A 22233-nucleotide genomic window follows, 5' to 3' on the forward strand; every position below is an offset into this window, starting at 1 on the left:
AGTGATGAAAAAATAACGATAGCAGAGAATGAAGCGTGGTAAAGGGCATGTGCCAATGTCAATAGCAAACTAGGATTTGGGACAGCTAATGAAGTGCGGTCAGTATTAAAAGGACCTCGACTAGAGACGAAACCTAAAATCAATCTTCAACTAATAATACCAAAGGAATGGGGAGAAAATTTTCGGAAATAATTGAATGACGAAAGAGAAGAATATCTGGAGGAAGGGCCAGTGGAAGGATAGGAATAGAAACGGAAGAAGATCCAAATTTTAGAAAGTGAGGTGAGTAAGGTATTATGAAGAGGGAAGAGTGGTAAATGGTCTTTACAAGGCAGTATCAATCTGGAATTCTTAAAATATGGTGGTGACAAAATGGTGAAACCAATAATGCGTTTGTTCAATAAAATATTACATGAAGAATCAATACCCAAGGAAATGAAGCTGGGATATGTCAATGTCTTACTTAGGAAAGGGGATCGCAAAAGCTGCTCGAAGTTTCAAGGAACTAGAATTTTTGGGAAAATAATGAAAAATAAAGTGGAAATAAATTTATAAACTCAGGGAGAAAAATGTGGCTTCAGGGATGGTATATCAGGCATTGGCGCAGTTTCCCATTAAGACAGATCTTAGAGGAATATTGGAAAAATTTCGAAAAAGCATATGATAACGTCAAGAGAAAACTGATTTCGAGAGCATTACTTATGATATAGATAACATATGTAACGTGAAAATTGGTAACACCCTTTCACAGAAATTTAGACCACGCAAGGGTCTGTTAAAAGGCCGCACCATATCACCCACACCATCTGAAATCTATATAGAGACAAGTCTTAAGACTTGGTCTCGTAAATGCAATGGGATGGGGCTAAAAGTTAAAGCAGGAATTTATTTACATTGTAATTAGGCTGTTTATATATCCCTATCAGTAGTTAGTGCCTTCAGTAGTTTGAATCTTTTATTTAGCTGGCAGTAGCGGCGCTCGCCGTATTGCAGTAGTTGGAGTAACGAAGATTTTTGTGAGGTAAGTGATTTGTGAAAGGTATAAGTTAATGTTAGGCAGGGCCATTCTTTTGTAGGGATTTTTGAAAGTCAGATTGCGTTGCGCTAAAAATATTGTGTGTCAGTTTAAGCACAGTCATGTAAAATTGTTGAAAGGGGACGTTTCAACATCACCTACTATTTGCTGATAATCAGGTAGTTATTCGGGCACTCTGGTATAGTACAACCGGAAAATTTATTCTACAGCTATTGATGAGTATTAGAAGTGAATGTGCAATTACCCGCACTCTTGGATACTCAAAGGTGCGCCGAAGTGGGGTTCCGCGAATGCTCACAATAATCTGAGTAAAGTCATTTTGTTTGAACTGTAGGAGCAGTTTTAGGCGAACGGAGAGCCCGTCAATTACGGTTCGTTTCAGGTGACTAAACCTCGATGCTTCATTTTGAGCTGGAAATAAAAAAGATAATCAGCGGAGCGGCAATCCCCGCAGCCACCAAAACAAGGAAGCTTTTCAAGGCAGCTCCATCTACTGGCAGAGTCACTATGGCTGTGTTTTTTGATGCTGGTGGTGTCATTCTCGTGGACATGTTGTCAAAAGGGTCATCAATTAATTCCGAAGTAAACTCTAAAGTTTACGGAGTATCCGATCTGACAAGAAACCAAGTGAATCCCTGATCCAACGTGACGGTACCCGCTCGCATACAGTACTCAGAATCCAGGAACAAATCACCAGATTAGGTTGTACGTCATTGCTCCCGTCCCTATATAGCCCAGAGGTGGCGCCATCAGACTTCTGTTTGGGCCACTTGAAGAGTGGAACAAACTTTGAAGATGATTATAGCGTAATTCATGTAGTGATAACATGGCTACGAGAAAGGAACAACAACTTCCTCCAACACATGCTCTTACACAACGCTAGCGTAAGACCACAGAACGTGTAGAGTCCATGTAGTAAAACATTACATGTGAGTGAGATGTGTGAAATCTTATGGGACTTAACTGGTAAGGTCCTCAGTCCCTAAGTTTACACACTACTTAACCTAAATTATCCTAAGGACAAACACACACATCCATGCCCGAGGGAGGACTCGAACCTCCGACGGGACCAGCCGCACAGTCCATGACTGCAGCGCCCATGACCGCTCGGCTAATTCCGCACGGCATACAATACATGTGAAAGAAACGTTGACTGATCTGGCCACCAAATTCGAATTCTTAGGAATAAGTGTGTTATGCTAAACGGTACTGTATAATAGTAAAGCCTTTTACCCATACTCCACAGCACCGTCCCCAGTGATGAATGATATCGACTGCTGAAATAATGTGCAGTACCTTTCCTACACGCAGGCTAAGCATTATATTTTTCTACCTGTCTTAATATTCGTGTCTAAATACGTGTAGTCGAGGTAGCTCTGTCAGCCCTACGGCACCTATTCCTGCCAGTGCCTTAATATGGAAGTTATAATTTATAATTTACCAGGGGATCTTAGAATCAACTGACCAGTTGCTTCAGAACAAATTTCTGAAAAGACGTCGAAACGAAGCGCTCCACTTGGCATCGGTTGTAACCGTTTAACTCTCCCATTCTATAGCTTACAGATTTAGATCTCCGATTGCTATTTCAGCACCATCAAAATATGTTTTCCTGATATTATCAAAGTTTATATCTGAAGTGAAATGCCGCCACAGATCCTATTGTAGTTGATCAGTTAAGGTCACTACGTGCGACAGCTGTGTTGCAATGGAATATTCTAGAAATGCGTATGTTACGAATAACTCAGTGGTTACTAATATGCTGCACCTCGGGCATTAGAAAACAAACATCCTATTTCGTCACTAGGCAGGACAACATGAACAACGACGAACAGAAACGATTATGAATTATGATATAGTGTTACTAGCAAAAGGAAATGACTGAAATCAAAGTGAAGGTCAACCTACGGAACGTTTTACGCACAACGAAATAGGTATAGAACTGGAATGAATACAGCTATGAAGTGTTGATGAAGCCATTATTAAACAGAAAGACAAAACTTGTTAATTGAGATGTCGAATTAACTACATTAGTAAATCGATAAATGATGAAGCTTGCAACAGTTAGGAACTGACACGCAGTTGAGGATAGACTGCACTGGAGGCTGACTTCTACGGGAAAACCTGCTCGGTGATCACAAGAAGAATAGCACTTCAGCTAAATACAGCTAAACTTCGCTGGTGGTTCTAGTAAGAAGCTTCAGGCACCTCAAGTTTCTGATGCATAATTTGCTTTCACCTTGCCCCGCCGTCCGCGATAAACTAACAATTTATTACCTTCAGCAGCACACGGTCCCCGATGCAAACTCAGGGACTGCTGGGGCAAAGATTTCTTGCGCGTCAGAAGTAACAAGCAGTCTAGAGGGAGTTTTGGATACCAGCACAACTAATGGGCCTTGTCTGATGCATCTGTTGTGCGCAACTTCGAGACGAAAGTTTCAACTTACTGTAATATCTCAGCAGCTTACATGCAAAGTACAAAATAACGTTTAAGAGTGTTCCACGAGATTACAGGTAGAAACAGACATTTTAGATTTATTTAGAGACGAATTAATTAGTCTTCGAAACCTCATGTTACGACATTGACCTTAAACCAAGTTACTCATATGAAACAAAGACCACAACATGTGTTAACAGAAAAATGCAACTGAGCTGTTGGTTTCTCTGATTAAATGTGCACACCTTACTTCAAAATATTAATCGATATTGCGATTTCTATGATGACTGGAAATGTTTTTAAAAGCAACACGCGCAAACCTCTGAAACTGAAACATGACTAACTTTACTGTAAAATGTGGAGTGCTTGTTGCTGTGTTCTAAAACTAGTAATTCATAAAATCTAGTCATTAAACTACACGAGCGTGTTTATTCTCCTTACAACCACTGCGCGATGTAAGTGGATACAACATGTAACAAGACCGCATCACCGTCCGATAAGCTAATGTAGCCACTGGAATGAATATTGTTTTTACTATTCTATCAGCAGCTGCAGTTGCATAAGTGCTGAAGAAGCCAAGATTATACTAAATTACAGTATCAAGAATCGTGCTAAGTTTTTGATTTCGTGTATAGGAAACAGATACCCAGGTAAACAGCAGCCATCACAATGGATATTTTTTGAGTCATTGCCTTCTGACGGATTTGATGCGGCCCGTTACGAATTCTGAGCCAGCCTGTTCATCTCAGAGAACCACTTGCAACCTACTTCCTCAATTATTTGCTGCACGTATTCCAATGTCTGTCTTCCGCTACAGCTTTTCCCTCTACAGTTCTCTCTAGTACATGGAAGTTATTCCATGATGCGTAACAGACGTCCTACCATCTTGTCACTTCTTCTTGCCAGTGTTTTTCATATAGTTATTTCCTCGCAGATTCTGCGGACATCATCTTCACATCGCACCTTTCCAGTTCGCTAAATTTTCAATACCTTAACAGATATATTAATTTTCAACGTACTTCTGTAGCCATTAACGTTAATACGAAAGGATGTACAAGGCCTCGGACGCGTATCAAAGTCGAATTTCTGGAAGAACTATTTCTAATTTCTGTCTGGCAAAATTCAATTAGCTTCTCCGTGAGTTCCTTGAATCTATTAAGGTGTCTTCCGGGAAACTTTTCTTTCGAATATAATCACCAGATTTTCTTCGCCCTTCTCATATCAATCCAACAACCTGAGATTGGCTTCTAACTCCTTACTACACTGAAATAAAGCGGTAATACGTATACGTATTACTCATCTGAATTGTGTCATATGGACATTAGAAAACATAAAGTTAGGCACAGAAGATCTCTTATATTATGGTTCTATTTCATTTTGATTTAGATCTTCTATGGATTCTAGAAATAAGTTCATCTGAAATATCGGTAATGGTCAAAACCTATTTCCCTATGACTCATTGGTTAAATGATGTGCTGCCTGAAGTGACAGTGACATGAACATGATGTTGACCCCCCTACCTACATTAATTTTCGAGAGATGAACAGGTGTCACATGGAACGGTTTTTACATATAGTTCATCATTTACTTGGTAATAACTGCGACAGTCTTCTTTCGTAATCTACCCAAATAAAAATTTGCATTCTAATTAAGTCTCACCTTAAGTGACTACTTTCAGCAGTCATACAGGAAATTTCCAATCTTCTAAAACGATAAAATAATACGATACAATGGCAAATATTTGAACAACACTTGACTGTTGATAACATCTTATTGTTTGCCTCTACTGCACATTAACTTCAGCAATTGGTGGTAGAACGTAATAGAGCATGTTTAACTGTAGGCATGAAAAATCAGTCCTTATAAAACCAAAATAATGTGCAACTAATTTATGGCAAATAAATATTACTATATATTAAGAATTAAGTCATAAAGTCAGGTGATGAGGGAAGGTGAAGGAAGATTAGGATCTACCGTCCCATCGACAAAGAGGTCATTAGAGACGGCCAGGCGATGAAATATTGTATTCATGAAAGTTGAATGTAAATACGGCATGGACAGAACACTGTGAATAAAATTGACTTGGAGTACAAAAAAGTAAAGTCGTATGGTGTGATTGGTTCGGAGACTCTGGGGGGGTGGGGGGGGGGAGTGGGAGGGGGTGGCTGGTTCAGCCTCATGTTTGGAAAGGCATTACCTATCCTTCGCATAAGCTAGCGTCTTTCCTCCGCAAATTGTGGACGTTGTCCGCTAAGTGTATCACTGTAGTGGAAGTGTGTACAGTGCAGCGTAATTTTTGCGTTGCTTGATGGTGAAAGAATGCTTGATGGTGAAAGAAGGGAGGCAGCAAAATCCGGTGCCGGCACGTAACGTACTCCTCTCGAACAGCACCAAGTGCGCCACACAGTTCAACGTTCCCATCCAACGGTAGGCTCTCCACCAACAGCGTTACATCCCTTCACTCCTTGAGAAACCACACGGAGATCTGGAATGTAATCCAGCTCTTTGACACAAAACCTATTGCTCATGAACTTCCCACTGTTTCTCGTTTATTGTTAGTATTCGATGAGAGTGATGTGAGTTCTCCTTCTACTCAATGAGCCATACTGCACATTTATGCACTGGGTATTTTTTTCAGATAGACGTCTTTAATAGACGATATGTTGCGCCGCAAACTTCTGAGTACAAGCAATGTGGTCTTTTGTTGCCGGCTATGTCGTCGTTGCCAGTGTAGCATTCGAGAGTATTTGCTGAGAGAGACCGGTGCTGGTCATGCTGCTGAATGGTCAACTTGGTTAGTTGGACTGTCAAGAGAAGATTAAGCAAAACTTTCTGATCATATGGCTTGGACTCGGAGTTACAGGTTCACCACTATTTACCAATTCATTAATGAATTACGTAGCAGTGTAATATTTCCTAGAGGAAGAAGGTTTTGTATATATTGTTGTAACATAATAAAAGTTTTATAATACAGTCTCTTCCACATCATTCAGTAGATTCTGCTTCTTTCATCGCTCCTTTACTAAAGTTTTACTTTGTAATAGTGTGGCGGCGCGTGGCACTTAGCAGAACAAAGTTGTTCACGCTTAAAGTTTGATGTAATTAACGTAGTTCCTTTTCCTTGCAGTGCACTTTGGTAAGGTTTGCTGCTGCGCTGTATTTTAACACTCATTACCTTCGAGGATACAAGTAAATTATTTACAGTCAAGCGTTGCACTTCACAACTGTCATCAGGGTCAGTTCAGTAAAGTTTATTCATATCTCGATTCATTGTGAGATATTCCTTGCTCCTATAGTGCTGTGTTACGTGTGCCATTTAATGTTCGGAATTTTAGATTGTGAGTTCTGGTAGTAAATTTCTAGTTGATTTGAATGGAAGAATTTGGAGGCTGTAGACTTTAACACTCGATCTGGAATTTTATGCAGGATTTTTGTTTTGTTAGTTTGTGCACGTACTGTGACATCACGCGCTGAGGCACTCTCCACTACAATGCAAAGTAGAGAATATCATAGGATAACTTCTTTGGTATAGGGCTTTAAGTTTTGCAATTATTTTAGTAAAAGTTAACTAGAGTACAGTTACACAATTTTTCAGACAGATTTGATGACTCATTTCATCTCATAACACTTAAGTAAGCTTACCACTTGCATTGTTCAATTGACAGAACTTCCGCTTTACAATAAAAATGGAACGGTTCGTAACCAACTGCAAAGAGTCTTGATATCGGTCCTCGATGTACTGCGTTTTTTGGTTACAGCTATTTATTTGATGTAAAATTTGCAATCATGTGTTGTGATTTTACGTTGTTGCCTCTGTGTCATCTTCTTGTCACTGAAAGTAATTTTGTTTTTTCTCTTGTGTTCACGATTAATCTGGTCTGTATTTAATTGATTTGAAATTTAGTTACAAGGAAGTTTCTCGTTTCTGTGTTCTGTTTTGCTTATGAAAGAAAGAGACGGTTCACATACACACATGCAGGTTAAGAAAAGCAGTCCAGTATACAAAAACACCCATAGAACAATCACACCTGGCCAACTGTCTGCCTAGACTGAGAAGTTCTACGAATTTTCTTTGATTGTCGCAGTTAAATGAAGGTACTGTCTCGACAGTGCAATTACAACAACCTCTTCGTACAACCTGCCCACGTCCTGCTTTTCTGGCTAGTAGTAAGTTCGAGACTTCTGTATATTTTTCTCTATTTATTATCATTTTTATTTAAATAATTTGTGTTACTTTAGAATAATATTGGGGTTATTGGCGTAACCTTTCCTTAATATGGTTAAAAATAATTGCACAGACCGAGGTTTCATAGTGCAGATTCGACGCCTTTACTTTTTATACATGAAGGATTTTTTTTAACTGTCCATTTTCTGGGAGAACTATTTTTTTTTTTTTTTGTGAGCAGTGTGTGATTGAAATTTTTATCTTTTGTGAGTGATAGAAATTTGTTGTATTTCATTTTGTGAGGAATCCTCGATGTCTATCAATACTAGATGTAATCGTCTGGAAAGACAAATGAGAGAAACTCAGAACGGGGATACCGTCTTGGGTGAAATAAAATGTGACGAACATTTATCACAAATTAATAATGTCAGTGAAAATTCCGTAAACATCACACACATTCAAGCTCAAACCAATTTACTATTGAATCAAAGTGCAGGGCATGTGATTACTAGTCGAAGTATGAGCTTTGAGGAAGAGTCAGTGGGAGATACAACTACACTGCGAAATTTCGCAACAAACTCAGGCAACAACATTAGATGCTGGTTTCCCGTCACTAGTTCTTTTGTGCGAACTCTACACGCACCGCCTTCTGTTGGCAGTAGTATCGAACTCGATAACGTCTGCCTTAACTGATTTGCTGTGCATATTGCGAAGACTGGTTTTCCCATAAATGGAAATGATGCTTCGTGTGAATGCTAAATCTTGCACAGAAACGCCACATACGAGTAACTTTGCTGTTTTCGTAGACATCGTTCGGAGATATGACTGCCTTGAAGCTATTGTTGGAGGCGATGTGGAGTGGATGAAATGGCTCAAATGGCTCTGAGCTTCTAAGGTCATTAGTCCCCTAGAACTTAGAACTACTTAAACCTAACTAACCTAAGGACATCACAAATATCCATGCCCGAGGCAGGATTCGAACCTGCGACCGTAGCGGTCGCGCAGTTCCAGACTGTAGCGCCTATAACGGCACGGCCACCCCGGCTGGCGTGGATGAAATGCTTTAGAAGGTGATACTAGTGTGACATTCGTGTAGCTGCTACCCATTACATATTTAAGCTCATTCACAGTGACATGTTGATTGAGTGTTACAGCAGCTAAAATGTTAACTGCAATTCCCTTCCGTTAGCGTATTTCATGCTTGAGACGTCGAGTCTCTTGAAAGTTTTTGTGAGGTTTGGTAGGAGATCGTGAGGGCCTGGCTTTGTCAGCATATCTTTCGCCATGCAATAGCACCACTGCTCTAACAGTTTGGTGATATACGCCACAAACAAGCAACTTCTCAACTTTTATTGGTTTTCGTGTAGATTATAGATGTATAAACAGATTCACGAGCAAGTTATATGATCGCAAAAACTGACATCCCATACTGATGGTCTTGAATCACCAATCACCAATCACAGATGAATAGTACTGAAAATCGTGTTTACAGTTTACAACAACTTCCCTTGTTAAACAGGCATGCTCCAGTACCTAGTTGTAACAGAATGACCGTACACGTGAGGCATGCCAATAGAGGTATACAACAGCAAGCAAACCTCGCAGCTCTGCGTTAGGGAACTCACATTGCTTCTTGTGAAGGTTCTCGCTGCAGAAGATATGCTTTTCAATAAAAAGCACACAGCTTTTATTCCAAGGTATATTACGTGCTGTACTTCTTAGTGGAGCACTGATGACGTTAGGCACTAGTTACTGCACAACACATCACTCATGTAAATCAGTACTGTATACTCGTGCAACAAGACGATGTCGAGTACAGTTCGTGATTAACCTAACTGCCCAAACGATAAAATCTCAGAACTATTACACCCACAGTGACATTCGCGACCGTTCACTTTGAACGCCAACAATGCAAAAAATTTCGTAAGAATTAGCTATAGCTATAACCAGCATCGCCACCCATTTTGGATTTTCCCACCCTACTCTTTCTTCCACCAGCGACAAACAAGGAAAATACGGGCATCTTTTAAGGTCAGCTTTGTTCAGAAAAAGCAACCGGGACCGCTGTTTCCACGATGGTTGCGACGCTCTACTTTGTCATCTGGCTGCCACCGAAGGTCTCAAAAAAATTATTTCATATGGCTCTGAGCACTATGGGACTTAACATGTGAGGTCATCAGTCCCCTAGAACCTAACTAACCTAAGGACATCCCACACATCCAAGCCCGACGTAGGATTCGAACCTGCTATGGCTCTGAGCACCATGGGACTTAACATGTGAGGTCATCAGTCCCCTAGACTTAAAACTAATTAAACCTAACTAACCTAGGGACATCACACACATCCATGCCCGAAACAGGATTCGAACCTGTGACCGTAGCCGTCGCATGGTTCCAGACCGTAGCCCCTAGAACCGCTCGGCCACAACGGCCAGCCGGTGGTCTCGACCCGAACTTTATGTCTTGTGCCATGTTGCACCTTTACAATTTTCTCCATTTCAATTTAATAAAAGTGTTATAAATTGGCAGGGCTCTCGTGGTACCTGTTGTACTGACAGAGGGAAAGTGTTCTGTGGACCTGCTATCTGCTGTCTGCAGCGCCGGTTTAACGCCATTAGAAACAAGCCTCCGGTTGGCTGCGAGGTATGACCACAATAGTCACTATTGTAAGATTTCTATACAGGAGGTATCAGAATTAGGAGGTGATCAATAAGTAATGCAAAGCATTTTTTTTGCTGCCGTTTTTATTTGAGAAGTCCGGAATTTGTCGTGAGACATAGCGGAATATTCTCGCCTCTGGCACCTGTCGTTTCAAGAAGTTTCGACATGTGGCGGCACTCTACGTATCCTTCAAAGTGGCGTCTGTAAATACAGCAGTTACTGAGTTTATTTTAGCGGAAAACCAGATCATCGCAGATATTCATAAGGGCTTGCATAACGTCCACGGCGTCCTGGCAGTGAACTAAAGCACTGCGATTCGTTGAACGAGGCGTCTATCATCTTCGCAACAGGTTCGCTCAAGGCTGTCGGATCCCCCACGAGCCGGCCTGCCGCACACAGCGTGTTGGGATGTGTATACACTGCCATTCGAGGTGATCGACAGATCTCAATCAAACACTTTGCTGATCAACTGGACATCTCCGTTGGTAGCGCTGATGCACTCGTCCAGTAGTCGTGGTAATCAAGGCGTGTGAGTGTTGGGTTCTTCGCCGCCTAACAGAAGACAACGAAGAGCAACGAAGGGTCATCTTTGCTGAGCTGCTTGCACATTACGAGACTGTTCGTGACAATCTTTTGTCGAACATGGTCAAATGAAAAGAAACATGTGTTCACCATTCAGAACCGGAAACACAGCGGGCAATCCATGGGGTGGCGCCGGCATTAGTGGCCGAGCGGTTCTAGGCGCTACAGTCCGGAAGCGCCTGATCACGACGGTCGCAGGTTCGAATCCTGCCTCGGGCATGGATGTGTGTGATGTGCGTAGGTTAGTTAGGTTTAAGTAGTTCTAAGTACTAGGGAACTGATGACCTCCGAAGTTAAGTCCCATAGAGCGCAGAGCCATTTGAACCATGGAGTGGCATCATGTCAACTCTGCTTCGAAGAAAAAGTTGAAAGTCACATCCACAGTCAGTAAAGTCACGGAGACGATCTTCTGGGACTATGAAGGGGTTATTCTGTTTGATGTCCTACCTCAGGTCGCAAAGATCAGCTCTGAAGCACGTTGTGGTACCCTCGGGAAATTACTGAAACGTCTTCACAGAGTTCGTTGCCACAAAAATGGAAATTAACTTCCCCATTGAGAACGCAAGGTTTCACACAACTTCATTGGGATGTTTTTTCACATCCACGCTACCGCCTCGATCTCGCACCTTCCGACTTCCATCTGCCTGGCCCAACGAAGGATGCGCTCCGTGGGATGCAATACGTTGATAATGATAAAGTTGACTACGATGTCAACATGTGAAGTGGTGGCTTGCAGGCTACGGGCAGTCCCGCTAAGGTAGCGTTAGGTCATCACATTGAACAAGGTTATGTTCAAAACCAGGATTTTGTGCCCTACGGTGTACTGTAATCCTGAATAAAACAAACGTTCTCTGTGGTGTCGTGTGCAAGATTTTTATACAGTGCATATCAAAATTTTTGGTGAAACCTTACATGGCGATTTACGTCAGGGGAAAAGGTGGTGATGGGGGGGGGGGGGGGGATGCGCCAGATAATAATTCGCTTGTGTGGAAATGTGTTCTCGAACCGGCCCTGATTGTCTGATCTAGTTTCATGCATATCATATCGAACTCACATCCGAAGGCTCGTTCCCCTGCCGAAGAATAAAAGTACATAGTTCCATTGAACTGTGTGTCCCATATCTCGGCAGCGGAACTTTTTCACAATGCCTGTTATAATTGGCGAAATCCGAACGTCGATGCGTTTCCTCGTTACGATTATATTTCGAGAGGTCGTTCTGAACTGGCTCATCACGTATTTAATATGATACAGCTGAAATATTGAGTTCATGTTCACTATTTATTTCATGTATAGCACTACGTTCCCACATTAATTTCTGCACTGAATATAATAACGTACTTCCAAAAGAGGGAATTATCAATAAATGCAACTGCAGTATTCCAGAAACGAGAATAATCCGGAAGCCATGCAGACCTAAGTGAAATCTGATTTTGATCTAATTTCTACCAGCAGTATTTTCAGGAAAAGTTGGTCACAGAACGGGAAAAAGAGTTTCTGCTGATTTAAAGTCTGCTGCTCGCGGATGGTCACAGGTGTGGTGAAATCTAAAGGTTGGGTGAGCTATGTTCGCAGTGGGCACTCGAGGGAAGCAGGTCCCGAAAGTGGAGCTGAATTACTTATGAGCCACGTCAAACAGCGTAACTGCTTTACTTTAACGACAGTCGGAAAGGTAGAGTGGAGGCACAGCATTTTTCAGAAGCCTTATGAGTGCTAAAAGCAAGATCAGAGGCTGATGAAACGTAGCACACACATTGTAATTAAATATTAGCTGGAGCTTGAAGTTTTAATGACTGTTCACTTGCGAGCACGACATCTTGATACCAACGTGTCGAACACTGGCAGTGTAACTTCACACTTAAAGAATTTGTTTGTTATCCGCTTGATTTTTATTTTCCGATAGATTAGATAGTTTTTAGGGCTTTTAGAAGAACTGTCTTGCATTAGAAATGGAGTACCCAACCAGCGGGAAATAAATGAATAAATACACTATTGAGCCAAATTGTTATTATCGTCTGCTTTTTCGCTTTTCGAACACATTACAGCGCGATTCTGCGTAGCATGGTTTCGTCGAACACTTTCCACGTTTTCTGAGGCGTATGGCACTATATTTGTACGCGTAGATCATGCTGTTCTCGTAACTCACGGGCAGGTACTATGGGTGCGGTAACCTGGCACCCTAGATGTGTTTTATTGAGTTCAGATCAAGCGAAGGCTAAGACCAACATGAGTTAACTATCGTGCTGCTCAAACCATTGTAGCACGTTTCTGGCCTTAAGATATGGATATTTTTTCTGCTGGAATATATCGCCGTCGGGGAAGACATCCAACATGAAAGAATGCAAAGTTCGGCTATAAAAATGTTCAAGTAGGCGAAAGCTGTCATGATGCCTTCTGTTACCACTACATATCCCCATTACATATTAACATCACGACCAGCCTACGTCTGTGTCACAGTGCATCTTGCGAGCAGCTGTTTGCTTGTGTTACGGCTTCTGCACCACTTGTTAGCAGAAGACACAGTGGCTGCGCCAAAGACTGAGACGGCGTGGAGTTTTACAATTATTTATTGACCTTTATTTACAATTTCTCCCTCGTCGTCGCTGCCCAGCCCTCCGGATCCCCCGCCTGGCTGCTGCTGTGTAGATTCTCCGACAATGCGAGCCGCTGATCGCACTCGGGAGCCTCAGGCCACCAGTGCTCCGCTGAAGCAGATCAACTCGTCGCCGTGAGGTCAGCTGCCGACGCCTGCTCCACCGGCGGCTGGGAAGCCATCAGTCGCAATGTCCGCGAGGTCCTGTCAGGGACGGACCATGCGCCGTGGGGCCGGGTTGCCGTGAAGTCCGGGCGTCAGCCCCCGGCGGAGCCTGTGACCAAGACCGCGCTGTAGCCGGTCCTGTTGGAATTTCTCGCTGTAGTTAGTCAGCCATGGTGCCGAACAATCTCGGGCCGACCTCCAGAGTTGAAGTTGACATCTGGCGGCGAACGGATGACTCCTGCGAGCTGGAAAAGACTTCCGGAATTGTCACCTACGAAGATTGAACATTCGTACACGGACCACGTCCGTCCTCAGATCCGAACTGCTTCCTAATGGCTTCTGTCTGTTGCTGCCTGCGCTCTACTATTTATATCAGGCAGGAGGACTTTTTTTAACCTCGGTGGTAGCTTTTCGTTATTACTTCTGGAGTATATTGCAGTGTAACTTAGCTTGTTGGCCTCGCTTGCCCTTACTCAGCACTTTCCAGGCTTCGCTCGCCGCTCGGTCTGTGTGCGTCCTTGCGTCAACCTGTTGGTAGATTGCTCAGCAACGCTATCTGTGCTTGCCCACTTCGCAATGCCCCGATTGCCGGCGTGCCCCTGTTTTGCCATTCTCCACTGCGTGAAGGAACGCTTACTACATGTGGCCGCAACACTTGGATTACGGCTTAACGAACTCGGCCAACGATTTCGTGTAATAAGAATCGTGGTTCGTCAGACAGGGCCCCCCGTTTCTGTAGTTCCACTGTAGAATCCGAACGTTCTCATTGTGACTGTAACCGTAATTAACGATGTTTTTCAGCCAACGTGAGAACACTAAGGGGTTGCCTGTTGCAGAGCTCAATGGTCTGTGACAGATGTGCTGCGAAACACACTGCACTTGCATTGTTTCTGATATCAGGTCTCCCGCAGGTCGCAGCCTGTCCTGCATTATAGAGTGGATAAGCCTCTGATCTCCAGTTTCTGTAATGAAACGTGCACGTAAGGTACGTTGTCGCTTACTTTCAACCAGTCTGACACGCGTCTCCGTTTCTCAGATATTCTTTCTTAGACGCCAAGCCATAAGAATCGTCCTTAGTCAGAGTCACTTGTGTCGCTGGGTTTTTTTCATTTGCGTCCCATATCGCCTCTAGAATAATTCTTACTTATCTCTGCTTCGCTTATATACTCTCTTTACCATGTCAGGTATTCGCAAAACCAATGGGCGACCTTCAATCTCATGGACGGCTTGCTAAAATGTATTTTAAATACATACAGTATAACTAGCAATCAAACACTTTCTGATCAAGAAAGACAGGGATAACGTCTCACATGACCTTACAACCACCAGCCGAATTTCAGTTTAGGAGAGGGAAAGAGATTAAGATATTGCGCCAGAGATTAAGAATCTGTCGCAGCAGTCTGTTCACATAAAATACACAATTTATGAAAAAAAGCTTCTGGTTGTCTCTGGCGCTGTCATAAGTTCAGTAGGAAAATAATCATTGATCTGCACTGTCGTGGCTTGCGGAGACAGCATCAGAATTATCTAATGAATTCACAACCACCACCCATCTGAGTTTCACTGCTGGGCATAGGCACTAGACTGTTCATTACGGTAGGGCTATGAGAAGTGTGCTGTATACAACATAAGCCACCTACTTAGGTACAATTTTTGACAATGTACGTCTGAAGCACGGCGCTGTACGGTAGTGCGTCATGGACAGTGGCAAAACCGGAACAGCGTTTGAGATGTTGCGCTGGAAAAGCATATCAGTGGCGTTTTTTCAATGTCCACTGAAAAAGGCATTTTCGCATCAATAAGTCCATTGTACAGTTCGTTAAAAGTTTCATTTTCAATATTTTTCCACATACATTTAGTGTAATGTTTGGAACGTGCACACACGAATTTCCTGAATGTTTGGTAGCAGGGAAAACAATAACTAATTGCGGAAGTACTTGAATGGGTTCTGGTTCAAGGAACACCACTCTTGTGTGTTTTGTGTGTGTTTAGTCAGTTCAGTTAGAAAAGCAAGAGTCATACCCGCAGAGACTTGCTAAACTCCTTCTCTGGACTTCCTTTCATATCCATGAAATGCGTTATGTCTTTTTGATTGTTGACGTCTACTCAGTGAACAATGAAGACGTGCTATATTACTTGGTTTCTAGCTGCGCGAAAGGCGCTATGGGCAGGGGTCGTGGTGAAGTGAGAGGGGGTCTCTTGCTAACGGTACATAGTGGTAGGGGTACGCCAGTACAACTAATAAATCGCTAAGTCAATCGTTTATAATTAAAAGTCCAGTGGTGAAAGATTCTCTGGAACTGCAAAAGAGTAGTCACATGTTTTCACCAGTCTTCTAGACCTTTTTCTTCATTCTCTTGTTACCATGTTAAAGTAAGCTTGTTTTCATAAAACACAGCGGCATTTACACAATTTCGCCGCATTAACGTTCTAATGCAGTTTGCAATTGCGATGGGATCCTGAATTCATCTACTGTTAATCACAAAAATCAAGTAAGGTCAATAGCATATGAGAAGCTCCTTCTTGGTATAAAAATAAATGTCTGAGTCCTTATGTTGTTACTGACCCACACTTATTCTCATTTCATCAGTTATCGATTAAGTTATAACCTTATTTCATTCAAAAAATCCACAACCACTCGTACATCACCGCAGATATGAAAATTCCCCATATTAGTCATGTCAGAAAATAGTCTCCGCTTTAAGTCCTGTCATTTTCTGTCGTTTCGGTATCTCAAACCGGTTTTAAGATACGAGGAGTGTTGTGAATATATCAATTCCACTCTGTTGTGTGCAGACGCGATCGGAGGTGAGTGTGCTGCATATAATCAATGCTCTTGAGAATAGTGACAGATATAGATCTCCCCCCCACCCCCTCAAGTTTAGAGAAATACTCAGTAAGTCAGCTCAAAATGGTATGCAGGAATATTTGATCTAACATGGACCAAATGCGGACTAATGGCGATCCATATTTTTCATCGCGAACTATTCAAATTTTGTGCAATGCCTTACTAAATATAGAAGTATTATAAATCTGTAACCATTAATTATATGATGGGCAGTTCATTCGAGGACACATAATTAAAAATATGTAGTCTATGAGAATCACTTTCTTTTTTGCAGAGTACTTTCTATAAAATAGTTTGAGAAAGATTCCAGTGCAACTGGTGTGCACACGCTTTTTTTCACCGTAGTGTTGCCGAGACCGGAAGTCAATGTTTCGGCCACAACGACGAAACTCACGGCACAGTAGGCAACAGATAGTGGAGTCACCTATCACTGAGAAAGAGAACGAGAACGCGTCTCTGCGTACGGATCAAGTTATCCTGAGCGAGCTCTACCCCATTAAAACAAGTCACATCGGCTTAATAATAGCCGAGATCTTGCGGGATATAAATAAATCGACAGTGGCCCAAACCATGGAATCTGTGATTGGGCATAGCTCATGGTACACCAATTAGTATCGCTACCTCTAGATTGCGAGGTGCTGGGTTCAATTCCAAGCCAAGTCACAGATTTTCTTCACTTGAGGTTTGGCTCTAGGTGTTGTCCTAAACATTTCCCACGATCTTCGTCACAGCGATACGCAAGTCGCCAAAGAGGTGTCTGATAGGAAGATTTGCACCAGGCTGCAGGACAAACCCATACTTGGTTCCCACCTAACAAAGACATTAAGAAATTGCGGTGACTATGTTGTGAAGCATAACAATGTAATCTTCCTTCAGACATGCTTGCATGTATGAAGGAGCATTGGATCTTGCTTTCTCACGACACAGGTACTGCAATTTCGTATTTATCGACCGATACCGAGCCTGCGACTTACAAATAAAATGTCTTTCCTGTACGGCAATCACATTAATGGGATATACGATTGCAAGTATAACACATGGATCTCGAAAAACGTAAGTCTGGGTCAGGTCGAGGGCGGGTAAGGCGATGGTTCGCGTAAAGCGGAAAGTCAGAGTGCGAGTCCGGCAAGAATTTTCACTGTCATCATTCCATTATAGAGCTGGACGTGGCTCATACTCGCAGCTACGGATGTATTTTATGTCTAATAACAACACATTTTGGTAGTAAATTATCGCGATTTAGAACACAGTACCTTCTTGGTATTTCCTGCTTGATGGGAAACTGCAACTATTTCTCACATTTAAGATGTACGCCAGGCTCGTGACAATTAAGTGTTTGTGATTTAGATCTACACATTTTGGTAGCAAATTAACAACATTTAGAACACAGTATATACTTGGTATTTCCTGCATGACAGCAAATTCCATCAATTTTTACACCTAAGCAATGCCTCTAGACTCGTGACCGATCAAAAAAGTTTTTGAATGGGATCCGCCTAGTACCATCAAAATTTTTTTAATTTATTAGATGCAGTTTTTCATAGTAATGAGGAAGCAAGATCAAATAACTTAGAGAATTTTTAACGAGATAAAATAACAAAACGTGATAGAGAAATAAATGCAATGCAAATCGTAGAAAGCCACAAAGACAACATCGTACTGTGACTTTAGCGAAAGATATCAGGTTTAAAGAAGAAAATTTGTTTGCTCAAGACAGATCCCAACCAAAATCAAATTTATTTGGCAGCTAATACGGACACAAGAGTTTCAAAGTAAAGATGGGATTTGCGTCTAGTTACATGTGGATCTCCAACCGTGACGACTGACGAAAGTTTTTCCCAACAAATATCAGGTTTGTCTATTAAATTTTCGAAGCAAGAAAATGTTTCTTCGGCTGTAGTTATATCTTGTACTGGGATCCAGCATCAACAAGTGTCAGAAACGCGGCCAGCGGTGCAATATTTTACGTCAGAAGTCCTGTCCAAATGCAAAGATAAAGAAACCAAATATATATTTCTGTCTTTGAACAGTGCTTCCATCTGTTTCGCCATTTCTTGAATGTTTGTGAAAATTGCTCTCATTGAAAGGACCTGTATTTCGAAAAGTATTATTTTTATACTAAATATTATGTTAGCAGTAACTAATAAGTGGTTATAGTTTTTTATTACTAATCAAATGTTGTCTTAGTGAATAAAAATGCAACTCTCTTCCCAGTGTGCCGTGAACCGCCAGGATTCATTAGATTTTCTATATGAGAATCGTAAACGCCTTCTCGCCCTTTTTTAATTTCTGTTCTGGTTTCTTACTATACACGAGACTTCAACAAAAACAATGGTAACGCAAAAGTTCAACTTGCCACCTTATTTTTTTAAAGGAATGTTAGATGGTTTCGAGAGATTGTAGGGTAGTCGTAGCTCACAGAGGTGGCGCACATTGGGCTCGCATTAGAGGAACAATGGTAAAAATCCTGTTTCAGGTTTTCTGTGATTTCCGTAAATCGCTCCATAACTTAACGCTTGTTAAACTTTCATTGTGCTGGAAACATCTTTAGATGTGTCGAAACCTAAGTCAATCTACATGAATTTGTGGTGTTGGTTCTTTAGAGCATTATATGTAAATTGAAGGTGGAGTGGAAAAAAAAGGGAAAGGGATTACTGCTATTAGCTGAACTGGGAGATAGAGAGGAATCGGTGGCGACGAGTTAAAATATTTACCGAACCCTGGATATCGTGCGTACCAGGCAGGTGCGATAACTACTGCGTCATCCGCGACACAGTGTTATCGCAACTGCACGGACTGTCTCGGCTCGCGTCACGGCCGATCCACAATCCCATCGAGCGCCACCCATCCGCTGTCGCTGTCCATTTTCTCCAAATTCGCTCTTCCGAGATTCCCACAGAAGATCGGACGTGTTTGCGCGTCTGCACTGAAGACGGTGGTTTCATTGCTCAGCTAGGCCTATCAAATTATATGAATGTGTGATGACAGTTCTTTCAGACATTGGGATCCCGGTCCGCGTAATGTCCCGATGCAGCTGACATCAGTGATCCCTCCCCTCCGTTTCCTTTCCTCTCTTCCCCTTTGCACCTTCAATTAACATACGAGGTCAACGAATTAAAAAATTATTTGCAAACTGTTTGGTTGTGGTATTTCTCCGTTGGAACTACATCTGACTGTCATAACATTTAAAAAATTGAGTTTCCTGTACCTATAATTATAATGAGGACCAGTGGAGTTTTCTTTAGGGATAGTAGAGAAACGGTAGTTGATTGTGGTTTACATTGTTTTAGTCAGTGCAGTGGCACATAAATTGGTGTTGTGACTAATGCTAGGTCAAGTCAAACTTATAAAAGACGGGCAAAGACAGGAATTTAATCTTACCGAACCCTAAAGGAGGAGTGTACTTAGTGCATAATATATGTCATATGTGGATAAATACATTAAAAAAAGTGTAGTATTTCAGTGAAATTGAGGGCATTTGTACTGTACTACGGCGTCACAGCCACAGCAAGGCCTTATTTTAAAGTCATTTTTTTTATTTTTTTAACTCAATAACCGTGTATGCCTTGGGTATAGAATTTATTGATTAAAATATATTTGCATAATTTTGTTTGTTGTGAGAATGTCCGCACTGTAACGTAACACCATGACCATAGCGGGACATATTGTAACATTACTTCCTACTTGTTTCCTCAATCAAGTAACTCTTATCATCTGATTATTTGAGATACAATTTTGCTTAAATCATTAATTGTCAAACCATATTATGGCTCCATCTACAAAATGGATGATACTCGTAATATTCACGGTAGCCTTCAGACATCTTGTATATATGATTCTAACATTATCATTTGTGTGTATAATTTATTTTACATGTAGATATTCGGACCATGTAGGGTCACTTGTTACTTCTAATTATCTAAAAGGAATTTATGTACTAATAGGCTCAAATTTAACAATGTCTACTTGTGTATGTCCCGAAGTGTCTGTTATACTAGGTGATTTTGAAATAGGTTGAATATCTTCCAATTTGGTGATTGAACAAAGCTTCTCGTGATGGTAATATTGATGATCAACTTTGAATGTGTTATGTTAATCATTTCACAGAAAACATTCCAAGTTGACTCTTCCACAAGTCTGGTGAAATGTGTCCTAATGAGTCTTCTTTCGTACGTTCCATTTATTTACATGTGGATTACTGGAATGCACTTTTGCTTCCATATCAATTACACATCGATCGATTTCCGCATTTCCTCTGACATATCTGCTTAGGTCTTCACCTGTTGTCTTAGAAGATAGTTTGGTTCAGTCAGTGAATAACGGAAGTGTGGTTGCTTGGTCAGGCTGTTTACGGAATTGTGAAGTGAGAACTGGACGTTTAGCAAGCTACTGTGTGTGTGTGTGTGTGTGTGTGTGTGTGTGTGTGTTGCTGTTTTAACTGCGAGCAGGCAGGCAGTTCTGGCATGGGAGTGGTCACTAGAAGTAGTGTGTATTGGTCAGGCAGTTATCTGATGCATTCTGTTTCAACACTGCTGCGTATAGAAGGCATGATCTTGGTACGAAGTGGTAATGAGCGTCACTACAACAACATGCACTGAAAGAGAGAGAGAGAGAGCAATGCATGAGTGTAGTGTAGTAAGGTGGTGAGAACAACAATCATGGAGTGCTCCTCTTTACTTGTCTGCTCAGCAAAATGAGGTAATGTGAATTTTCTCTTTACCACTAGGCATGTTACAGTGAAATGCTTCCCCAGTTCATCTCGTCGAATGTGTAGCAGGCTGGCACCAAAGGCTACGATCAAAGTGAAGAGGGTATTGCTCTCTTTATCAACAGAGTTTAACTCGTGGTCACTTATAGTAAGTCGGAACTTCATTTACGAAATAGATCTCACCGTTTGCAAAGGTGTATGAATGAATCGATGTTTGCATGACTATGCCAAGAATATCTGGCATTTGTAGAATTGCCTTTTGAACTTGTAAGGTATTTATACATTTTGAAAATCAGTACTAATTGGAAAGTCAGCTGTACTTCAGATTCTCATCTTTTGGAAACTTAATTAACTAAAACATCATTTCAATCAAACAACAGAAACAGCAATTTCGAGCCGTAGCCCTTTGCACTTGTGCAATTACTTAAACTAAATATTGCTGTACATAATCCATGTCAGCGTTTTCGATCAAAAAACAGTTTCTACTCGTAAGAGAAACACAGAAGGAACAATGTTTTGGTTAGTAAATAATTTTAAGGTCAGATAAAATAAGTCACTTCGAGACCTTCGAAATTACAGCCAGTCGATATTTCAACCGCTGGGTTTGTTGCGTTGTGTCGTTGCGAGGCCATTACTACGAAATATAACGACTCTACTCATGAATATATAAATCTGTCTTATTAATCTAGGAAATATTAAATGGAACTAAACATTCCGTTGGGCTGGATAGGTCTACAGAATCAAAGGTAAGGACAGTCAGGGCCTTTTTTTTTAAATTGGACTTCATTCAGTTTTGAATGAAGTTATGTGTATAGATCAATACAAATCAACATACGACTTACAGAGGGACCGTCTCCCGATGGAGTTGAACAAAAAAAACACACTACGCCTTCTGGTATGCAGGCCAACTACGCGAGCTGCCAAGAGAAAATTGGTCGGAAGACTCTTGAGGCAGATGTCAGCTTTGTAGAAACTTGTCATACCGATAGTTACTGGTTTCCCTTACTCAGGTCGTTTAAATAGTGCATTCGAAATTTTATTTCCT

Source organism: Schistocerca cancellata, chromosome 6 (assembly GCF_023864275.1).
Source record: "Schistocerca cancellata isolate TAMUIC-IGC-003103 chromosome 6, iqSchCanc2.1, whole genome shotgun sequence".
Classification (NCBI taxonomy): domain Eukaryota; kingdom Metazoa; phylum Arthropoda; class Insecta; order Orthoptera; family Acrididae; genus Schistocerca; species Schistocerca cancellata.